Genomic DNA, 12,500 nt, shown 5'->3' with positions numbered 1-12,500 from the left:
CCTTTGACTGGCCAGACAGTACTATATTGGATCCTTCTCTCTGCTCACAGTTAATTTTCCCTTTGCCTACACTTACACCGAATAGTCTGGCCTATTCGTTACAGATTCTCCTCTGTCCCCATACACCTGACAACACAGATTCCAAACAATTCTTCTTCTCAAGGGGTTAACTACTTCACTGTAATTGTTCAGTGGCTACTTTCCTCTGGATAAGGGTAGAAGAGACTCTTTAGCTATGGTAAGCAGCTCTTCTAGGAGAAGGACACTCCAAAATCAAACCATTGTTCTCTAGTCTTGGGAAGTGTCATAGCCTCTGTACCATGGTCTTCCACTGTCTAAGGTTAGAGATCTCTTGCTTGAGGGTACACTCAGGCATACTATTATATCTTATTTCTCTTCCTCTTGTTTTGTTCGTTTTTATAGTTTATATAGAAAACATTTATTCTAATATTGCTACTGTTCTTAAAATATCTTATTTTTCCTTGTTTCCTTTCCTCACTGGGCTATTTTCCTTGCTGGAGCCCAAGGGCTTATGGCATCCTAGGGTTGTAGCTTAGCAAGTTATAATAATAATAATAAAAATAATAATAATAATAATAATAATAATACTGAAACTTCTTATTACAAGTTATAACCCGAGTTGGTTAAAAGGAGGATGCTATAAGATCACGGGCCCCAACAAGGAAAATAGCCCAGTGAGGAAAGGAAAAAAGGAGACTCAAGAGGACAAGACAGAAGAAGATCAAGAGACAGAGACTGTGACGCTACTTCAGACTAGAGAACAATGGTTTGATTTTGAAGTGTTCTTCTTCTAAAAAACTGATTGCCATGGCAAAAGACTCTCTGCTATCCTTAATGAGTGGAAAGCAGCTACTGAACAATTACCGTGCAGTAGTTAACCCCTTGAGAGAAGATTTTTTTTTTCAGTTATTTTATTGTTTTCAAAGGTATGAGGGTTGTCAGGTGTATAAGGAAAGAAGAGAATGTTTACAGAAAATGTCAGACATTCGATGTATGTGTAAGCAAACGAAAAATGAGCCGTAACCAGAGAGGGATCCAACGTAGTACTATCTGGCCAGTCAAACGACCCAATAACTGGCGGTATCATCTTGCGACAAATGAGAAATTAATAATTGAACATAAAAGTCAAATATTACCATCGTTCTAGCGTTAGTACAATCTTCTGACAGAATTTACTGCAAGCATTATCCCCTTTACGTGATTAAATCGCGTCTGATACATTGATGTTATTCATGTCGCAGATGATTATCATATTAAAAAAATAAATAATGGTAAAACTAAAAAATATAAAGGGCCGATAGTAAACCAAAGGAACACTTCCGAAAATAATCCTGAAGATGATGACGATAAACATTCATAATTGCGTTACAAAATGAATCCCCTTAAAATGCAATTTTAAACCTATCCTACATTTGATCTCGAACAGCAGCGGTCCACAAAATGATTTCATCCTCTATTTTTTCCACTAAAAATTTCTGGTTCATTCATATTTACTTTAAACTCGTGTCCTTTGCATACTAGTAACCATTAAAAAAAATAAAGTTAATGACCATTTGTCTTATATACACAACACACACGATATATATATATATATATATATATATATATATATATATATATATATATATATACATATATATATATATATATATATATATACATATATACATATATATCGTGTGTGTGTGTTGAGGGGGGTTCTTTTTCAGTTTTTATTCTATGGCATCCATAATCCTTACTAACTTCGTGTAATTTACTGTTACGTGATAGATATGAGATTAAAGGAAAATTGTATTCAATTGAAAACACACATAGGATGCTTGAGTGCTAAAGTAGAGGAAAACCATAACTAATTACCATAGACAATCTCTTGGCGTATAGCCACACAAGTATACAGTATATACTTTCATAGGCATGAAAACGATATATGCACATAAATACAATGCTAGGCAAGCGTCCTTCTCATGTAGGCCTGGTAATTTCAAAATTAGATATTACTCGTTATAGGTAAAAGAATTCCACATTGTTTCTTAAGGCTGACAAATAGTAAGGTAGAAGCCCTGTCGCTGTTTCTTGTTCACTCGTATCATTTCAGGATATCTGACACCGCCCTCAGTTGAAATTAGAAACATCGCAGCACCTCTGGCTCTGTGAATGTATGTTTTATTTCCATATACTTGGTTATCAAGTTAAATTATAATGCCCATGTACCGTAAGTACCCAAATCATGATAAAATTTAACAACACTCAAGGCACCGGAATTCTGTCAGCTAACATGGACCTTCGATTTATGTTGAAAATTTGCATGGAGAAGTTACTGAAAAGAATTGTAAAAAAAGACAAAAAGTCGATCTTTACATTTTTTCTTATATACAATCTTCTGTCATAAAATATCAAGCATCAATGAACGCAAAGTTTTATATCAGATATATAATGATACAAAAAAAAAATCATATACTCATCATATAAGTATATCATAAACTTCTTTATAGACATACATGTATATATATATATATATATATATATATATATATATATATATATATATATATATATATATATATATCGAATTCTAGTCGATTGGGACGTATAAAGTATTTAAAAGAGATTGGGACAACTACAATGAGAATACCTTTACGTGGTGGAAGGGTTTGTGTATTGCCATGATCAGCATAGCTGTACTGGTCAGGCCACACATACAAGGTTGGTTTGTTGTGAACGATCAGACCAAAGTTTTCCACCACCACCAATCTGCAGAGGCCACCGTGGTGATAAAAATGGCCAAACACAAGACATGCCTGAGGCCTTTGTCCTGCAATGGACTAGAAACGGCTGCATTTGTTGTTGTTGTTGTTGCTGTTGTTGTTGTTGTAGCTGTTGTTGTTGTTGTATATATATATATATATATATATATATATATATATATATATATATATACAACTACAAACATTGGAAAAACAATCATGCTCTTAATAAAAATTTCCACTTTCTAGAATTTAGGGGAATACATTCCCTCAATTACCCATCTAAAATAGTATCCAGGAGACGACCACCTAATTTTTTTTTAAAGCCAAGAAAAATCTACACAGCAGAGAATTAAATAGCATTCTCAGATCAGTCTCGAGCATCAGAGGACGGCTACGGCCCTCAGTATCAGCGGGAGGTTGGAGTACTCTCGGAGAGAAATGTGGAAGAGATCAAACGATACCATTACAGGACCAGAGAAATTATATAGGGTCTCCAAGATGAAGTGATATAATTACAAGGCCATAGAAATTATGTAGTAACACAGATCTCACAGATCTCTTACATTCTTCACACTGCTGTTCAAAGACGTGATAACCCGAACTAGCCCAGGATCTCCAACAAACCAAGGCCAAGGAGTAGGACTAAAACCGGAGTCTTTTTTTTTTTTTTTTTTTTTAAGTACAAGAATAGGAATTATTGTAAAAATTCTGGGAACCCAAAAAATAATAATGTAGATCTCTTTTATCAACTAGATTTCAATAATTTATCCTTGAATTATTATTTTATCTAAAACACTAAAAATAAATATCATAATATCAATCTAATTTTAATGTATAATTTCATGTATATGTGTAATTTAATATAAAAAGTTATGGATAATCAATAAAGAATAGGGAATTTAAAAAAAACAAATAAACCAAGGAAGAAAGAAAATTATAGCAAAACTTTATTTAACGAACTCAACTTTGCACAAACGGCATATCAAAGCAGTGAAGGATATCACAAATACACTTAGACTCCGCTGTAAGGCCTGGTTAAATTGTATCTAAAAACTGAATTTTCACACCACATTCACTAACAGAGCATTAATATTATTTTACTTAAATAGTTCTACAGGCGGAGCAGAGTGAGGGCAGAATCTAAGATGGGTTACTGTATGTCGCAAGGTAGCTGTTAGGTACTAACAGAGAGGCGAGGTGAATGTGAGTGATTTTCTTTATTCAACAAAATAACGAGCTTATATACAAACAGTTGAGGGCACCAATGGCACGAAAATTAAAACTATGTGAAACATGAAACAGTGTATGAGAGTGTATGAAACACGTGCGGTATAGTTACAATGTCTTGCGAAAAAAATTCAGGTGATTACATAATCTATTCATTTCCTTACAATCACAGAAGGAACTCTGAAAATATACGAATTACAGCCATGTTCAATAGCCTGTCACTTAAGCTCTGATTAATCTTATTAAACTAAAGGATATGCCTTATATTTCGACAGATAGACTTCAAAAGGATAAACATAAAAGTCGCGAAAGGAAACTGGGAGGAGGGGTCTAATGTAAGTTACTGTGGGTCAAAATCGGTCTCAAAACCCACATGAATAAAAAATCGTATTGATGAATGAAAACTAACGATAAATGACATTATAGAAAATACTAATGCAAAAGTGAAAGAAACTATATTAGTAAATACTCGGCACCCCACTAAATTCTAGCATTCGAGTATCCAACTACATGACTAGCATTAATATAGTGAGAGTGAATGACTGCAAAAGATATTATTTCTAAAAATACTTTCATACATTCGAATTTTCATAGCGAACATCCTTATTGCTGTTTATGCTTATCTTCTACATGTCACATTCTAAAACTTGCCTCCAATGGTTAGTTAAATAAAGTAAAAACTAAATCTTCATCGTTTTAATGTTTTACATGAAAAAAAACTGCAAAATTTTTTAAAGATTTCAATTTTAAACATTTTATTCTTGGTATTCCTCCTCACCTTTTCATGTATGCTCTAATATGTCCGTATACTATTTTACAAGTTCTAGTGAATTGGAACGCATAAAGTGTCTAAAAGAGATTGGGACAACTACAGCCAGCAATTAACAGCAACGTAAAAAAGAAGTTATGGCCTTCTATTCTCACACATTAAGATGCAATCACAGCCATAAAAAAATAAGAGCGCCATAAAAAGGTGAAAAACGCGAAAATTATATCTTTATGTCTTAGTATAATTAGAAAATGAAAACACGCAAAGCATGTATTATCGCTTTCTTTTTAAGAAATGATCCTTTTCCCTGATATAATGTATTCCACGAAATAACGAGATTAAAAGTCTAGCATAGACAATAAATCATACAAAATTTTTCAATACGCCACAAAGCTTGAAATAATGGAACAGTAATTCCTTATATTTTCTATTCTTATTGGTCGACTCCTTTTATATCGATTTCGTCTCATTCAAACCTCAAAATTCTTTTTATAAGTTTCAATGGTAGAAAAAAGGGCCATAGAAGCCAGTGTATCAAAAAAAAAAAAAAAAAAAAAAAAAAAACGAAAAACACAAAACAAATTCAATTATCCTTATGACTTTGTCTGTACTGAAAATAACTCAACTTGAAGTACAGTTAGAATAATTAAAACCTATGTAAATCAAACAAATATATAAATTAGAGGAACAATTCTCATTAAAAAATTCCATCATTTGATCGTAATTTTATTTTCATCTCTAAATACAACACATTCAGCGTGAAAAAGCACAATGAAAACATTTACGGTTGATTCATTATCACAGCATAAATGTTCCCTAAACAATGATCTCTTCTACCCACCAGCACAATATACCTGAATTTATGATCATTATAAGGCATATCTTCCCTTCGACCAAACCCTACTACCCAATTAGAGTCATTATACTCACAAAGCTTATACTGCCTCAATTCACAAAGCACAAATTAAGACCAGACGAGCTTGCGTCTTGCACCCGAAGAACCAGTGTAATAATCATAAAATCAGAATAAAAAACAAAATAACGGAAGCATAAAAGGATTATTCGATCGCATATTGCGAAGTGATTCAATTGGAAGCAACCGTGTCGACGAAGTCATAAAAAGTTTATGGGGTGATACGATGCCAAGCGATTACAGGCTGACAAACAGCATTGTAGTTTGCAGTGGTCTGCATACCAAAGCGTTTCCCGACTTGAAAGAGAATAAAAATGAAATCGTAAAATGATTCAGCATTTAAATCATAACTCCCGCCTCACTTACGGAATAGGTAATGCGAATGGTTTCCGACCAAAGATATCACGGTCAATTTCATCTCGAGATGTAAGTGCAATAAAAATACGCCAATCTATTCCATTCTGGTCAGCAGCTGATTACGAAAAAAATTAATCGATGTTTAAGATGTTTTAACAAGTATTTATCATGAAAAACCAAGGTTATACTAAGAATAGTTCACTACTCATAAAAACCAATAATTGTAAGCCCTTCCCATCTTTAAAACAATAATAAACTTTGAAATTAATTTTTTTTACTAGATATTCTGTAGCAGAAGATATCAGATAATTTGCAGAAATGTGGAGAATCAATTCTTCGATTAATACGAATCTAAGTTCAGCACGAAGATCTAAAACAAAGCAGAGGAAAAATCATATACATTCTGGATTACTAAGTTAACGCCTGGTCAAAACCTAATCGAGCCTGAGATCCTGCAAAATTTATACGGAGAGTACCTGAGCGGCACAGCGGGCACAGGAGTCTCTAGGAATCGTAAATAACCTGCATATCCAGGTTTACAGATTTTTCACACCCATACAGATGCAGCAGAAGAGAACCTGTCCTACACCACCCAAAAGACGGATCCCTTGAAGATATGCTCACACACACAAACCTACTCAACCCTGTATAGTTTGACGTGGGCGAGGGGCCAGTTTTTATTAAGACTTCACAAAATGCCATTAAATCTAAAGATAACAGCAGCTAACAACAAAGGTGTAACATCGAATAGATCAACATTCTACAACTACGCGGCTTGAATGGTATACGACGGCATCATATTGGACCAAAGACCCAATATGAAACCAGACTCTATCACCGGCACACAACCTAAGGGCCCCGAACCCCAGTTCCCCGCAAACTGGAGTTACGGACAGGGTCTAACCGAAGCAATCGGTACGTACGAGAGGCTTCCATAAATCATTGGAACTATCGGCCATCTTGACGTGTTTACTTTGCAACTATCTTCACTCGAGCGGCAATCAAGGGTCGGCGGGCCACCCTCTGGCTCTCATAATACTCGTGAATAAATCAGGAATAAATCCAAAATAAATCACTTACCCAACCCAGTATCAAACAGTACACAACGCAGAACAGGTTACGACCGTCAGATGCTGGAATCAAACAAAGAGCGCCATGAGGAGCAATGAAACACCAACAATCTGACGACCCATCTAGCCATTAGAAATAATGTCATGTCCATAACGGCAAAAAAGATCACCAAGGAGCTCAAGGTGTTTATGCAAATGCACGACAACAGTGTCTGGACCCTTAATGATATAGGTGAAAGGAAATAAGTACCCACAGGCCCCAAAGGCTCCAAAAATATTTCTGGCAGGGAATGACTGTTCCAAATTTTGATGACAACGTTGCATTATCAATGAAAAAAAATTAATTGAGGATGTAAAGTTGATCATACAAAATATGTATGATCAATGAACAATGGTGACCCCTAACCAAACCAAAGAATCCTGACTAACAAATCTGTCCTTACTCCTTAACCTTTCGAATGCAAATTATATAACAGCATCCGGCGATCCATGGGGGAGAAATCTATGCACGTTAAGTATAACAATCCGAGGCACAATGATACTTCATTGGTCGATGAAAAGGCATTATTGGAAACATAAAAAACTTTCATCTACATAATCGAAGTATCCTACACTCATTCAGAGGTAATATAATATAATTTCCTTACAAAAATTAATGCTAATGAAATAGTATACTTAACAAGAAGCAATGGGGAATTTCAACATTGATAACGTAATTTTTTCCAAGGTTCATTGAATTTTGTAAAATAATAAAGTTGTCAATGTAATCAAAACAGACACATTAAAAAGATGTCTTAGTCTTTACATAATAATACTAATAAATAGGTATTTCACGATTCTGTGTTGTGATGTGTTGCAGATTGCTTGGTACTCTTGCTAATCAGGGATCCCATATAGAGTGGAGTTATTTTAATGTGGAGTAGTTTCAGGGGGTCTGGTGTGGACTCCAGGGCAGCACCCTTCTTTCCGCTTTGAACTGTCAAAAACCAGCTGGATTCTCAAAATCCAGGATACATTTGAATAATTTAATTAAAAATGTGAACAGCAAAACCGAAAATTTTATACAATTACAGTACACTACTGCTATCTTCACAATGCAAACTTTACAATCATCAACATCAAGAAAATAGAGAGAGCTAAACGAAAATGTGTCCTTTACAATTTCATCATGTTATAACGTCGCCCTTTATTCCATTAATATTTCATTTCATGTTTGCTTCAGTTTGAATACTGAAAACACACTTTAGAAGTCAACCAAGTTTATTACCATAGTATTATAACCCAAGTCACAACTCCGTTTTATTTTTATTTTTGAGTGCTTCATTTTTATTGGGTGTTTCTGAAGGGAAACTGTAAAAAACATGACAGTCTTAATGACACCAGACTGTACGTTTTGGGAAGGCGAAACAAAAAGGTCAATATCTCAACAGCCATTTGACCAAGGATAATGATTTACCACTCAAAATGTTTCTTCTGTTCGTTCTTTTGAAATACACAATATGCAAATTAGTATAAAGAATAAGGTCACATGGAGTCAAATGTTACCAAAAATGGACATGGCCCTGAATTCGACATACCATTGGGAAAACGTCAGCTGTTACGTGGGAACTAAAGGTTTTATCCTATTTTACCTTTACTTATGAAGAAAAGTGATACATCTAGCTATGAACTCAAAAGAATGTAGAATTAAAATGCAATCTTAGTTACAAAATAGAACAAAAAAACAGAGACTTTAATTTTTAGTCGACATTATGTTTGGGTTAAAATCAAAGATGGAAATTGATCAGTCTAATAATTTTTCTTGGTATTTATTATTCAAAACGTGCAAAAAACGTGTCACAGATCAATCTGGATGAAGTTAGTTTAATTCTTTCAAGGATAAGGATTTTAATGTAATTCTGAAGCTGAAAAATATTTGTACTTTGCAGCAGTATACTGCAAAATGACAAACTTGTATTAGCTAAAAACGAATATCTCCGTTCTTTACAATAAAATGATATTCATCATAAATGAATATACAAATTTTGCACTATACAAAATAACGCAAAATAGTTACATGCTATCCAAGTCGTTATTAAACAGTAAGCATTCAAAAATTTATGCCAAAATTTTCCGGATTCTGTTGAATAGGCATATTTAACTTTGGTTGGTCTATCTTTTTCACGTCAGTAATTAAATTTTTCGTCAATATAAGCTGCATACGTTTAGTTAAATCCATAATATATATATATATATATATATATATATAAAGTATATATATATATATATATATATATACTAAGATAAAAATTCATTTCGACGGCTTGCATCTCGTCAGAATAAAAATTTATTTCTAAGCCTCTCTTGAAAAAATATTTACAATACCGTATATATATATATATATATATATATATATATATATATATATATATATATAAATTATATACATACATATATATACAGTATATATATATATATATATATATATATATATATATATATATACGGGAAGAATTACAAAAGTTGATAGAAGACTTGAATAGAGAAAGCAGAAATGTAAGACTTAAAATGAATATGAGTAAAACTAATGTAATGTTCAATGAAAATGCAGAGAGAAAACAAATAAGAGTTATGTACGAGCCTCTAGAGGTTGTTAATGAAAATAAGTACTTAGCAGACAGTAAGTGTTTCTCTACAACACGAGACCGAAATTAAAAGAAGGATAAGCATAAGATGGAGAGCATTTAGTAAATAAAATGAGATTATGGAAAGTAAAATGCCAATTTCTCTAAAAAGAAAAGCATTTGTATTTTAACCAGATAGTCATACCAGTATTAACTTATGCATCAGAAACTTGGAGCCTTACTAAAACCTTAGAACATAAGCTAGTCACAACTCAAAGATCTAGGAAAAGAATAATGACAAAAAAGAGCAACATGGATACAAGAGCAAATGAAAGTAGAGGATATTTTAACAACATATAAGAAAAAGAAATGGATATAAGAAAAAGAAATGGACATGAGCAGGACATATAATGAGAATGACAGACAATAGATGGACATCAAGAATTATAGAATGGGTCCACAGAGATTGTAAAAGAAGCAGAGGAAGTATGAGAAGACGATGGATTGACGAACTAAGAAAGTTTACGGGTGTGGACTGGCACAGAACGACCATAAACAGACGCAAGTGGAAGGACATATCAGAGGCCATTGTTCTGCAGTGGACTAGAAACGGATGATGATGATGATGATGTATATATATATTCATTTAGTCAGAATGACATATATATATATATATATATATATATATATGTATATATGTATATATATATATATATATATATATATATATATATATATATATATAGGGTCATACTACAACATACAAAACTACACCCGATTGTATTTCAATTTAAAGTAAAGGTTTGATGCAAAAATGTTCAGGATTCGCTTACGAAAGCTCACTTACAGATTTTTTTGTAGTCATTCCATATAGAATTATTTTCAATTTTTATGTCATTTTGAAGGTAAATAGCTGCAACTAAAAGTTCGTCAAATGAGAAAAACAACAAAAACCTAACGTCAAAATTATGCCTGCAAGCAATAAGAGACCATGCAAAATTATGATAAATGGACTTTTCAATGACATTTAAATTATTGCTACTTATTACAATTTTTTTCAGTCAAGCATATTACATTTAATTTCGCCGGCTTGGGTACAAAAGCATAGAGAGAGAGAGAGAGAGAGAGAGAGAGAGAGAGAGAGAGAGAGAGAGAGAGAGAGAGAGAGAGAGAGAGATTATTCGTAAGTCGAATTGTAGTAAGCAAAAATAACATTCTTACACACAGATTACAGAACTACATAAAAAAGAATATATATTAGAAAAAACTGGTTCATGTTATCTCTGGAAAATTCTTCTTTCGCTACTAATAACTGGTGTCGGTGATCCGACTAATTTACGATCTCTAATAAAAAAAGGAAGAAGTTGGTCCAAGGGATGAGATTCGAAGATGGGTGGAGGGATGAGGTGTCGGCAAATGGAAAGGAAAGTCGGGGGGAGGAGGGGAGGATGGGGAGGAGATGGGAGGAGGAGGGGAGGATGGGGAAGAGATGGGGGGGAGGGGAACATAATAAATGTCACACACTTATCGTGATTAAGAAGAAACTTGATCTTCCTTATACTCGATCCTTTTTTAACCTCATGGTGAGCCGGAGGCTTCGGCCATTAAACGACAAAGCGTTTAGTCAACGTAGAGCGACTGCTATCCGGAGAGACGACAGAAGTGGCTGACCGTATTTTTAATGATCGTCATTCTGTCTAGGCCATTCACCGTCTGGATCTACTACGCTGCACTTCGGTAGGTCTCTCTCTCTCTCTCTCTCTCTCTCTCTCTCTCTCTCTCTCTCTCTCTCTCTCTCTCTCTCTCTCTCTCTCTCGAGAAAAGGAACGTGAACAGGACAGAGAGAGAGAGATGCCAGCCTAGTATACAATATCATCATGACAGTCTATTTGACACATAAAAATGAGAAACGCCAAATCAAATTTAGATTTATAAAGTTCATTCAAGTTTTACATATGAGTAAATATGCTTTCAGGTCTCATAACTAAACCTGACAAAATGCAATTGAAATAGATGGTTCAAAGATCTGAGTAAAAAGGGAGAAGACATTACTCAGAATATCCCTCTTGAAATCCACCATGACGATTCGTCTAGATTGAAGAAACGAATTAGAATTAATAAAAAGGCTGCAAAAGGACGCAGGTAATATGAACCCAGATGCACACTTTATCCTATCACAAAATTGGGTAAAATAAATAGAATTCCAACCTGTTTACAGTCCTACAGAGATATAGAGGATATGAAAGGGTTTATGCTACATTATACACACTGATGCATATTAAAGATTAGTGATAAAATAGGAAACATGTAGATATTAGTCATGAAATGCTTTGATTGATTTTTTATCGAGAGAGAGAGAGAGAGAGAGAGAGAGAGAGAGAGAGAGAGAGAGAGAGAGAGAGAGAGAGAGAGAGAGACCTACACCGTATAACTCAATGTTTTAAAGATTGATTGATTTAAAGTTTTCAGGCATCCTGACATCTAAAAAGGTCATTGACGCCGATGTTTTAAAGAATTATCAGGCCTTAATTATAATGACTTTCTCAACAAATTTACAATATATTTCACTATTCATCTTTAAGAAAAACGGAGTAATTAAATGACACTTACATGACAACGTCATTCATATAGGGGGAAAATATTTGATTTGGTGATAACTTCAAGAAAATGGAGGTGACAATTCCTATTTACAATACAAAGAGCGCAAACAAATGTTTTAATTTGCACATTTACAATTGGTAAAAAAATGTCAACAGGCAGTTTTCTTCGATGCAGCACTAAAAAATAAAATTT

Source organism: Palaemon carinicauda, chromosome 22, assembly GCF_036898095.1.
Source record: "Palaemon carinicauda isolate YSFRI2023 chromosome 22, ASM3689809v2, whole genome shotgun sequence".
Lineage (NCBI taxonomy): Eukaryota > Metazoa > Arthropoda > Malacostraca > Decapoda > Palaemonidae > Palaemon > Palaemon carinicauda.
This window is presented reverse-complemented; position numbering follows the sequence as displayed.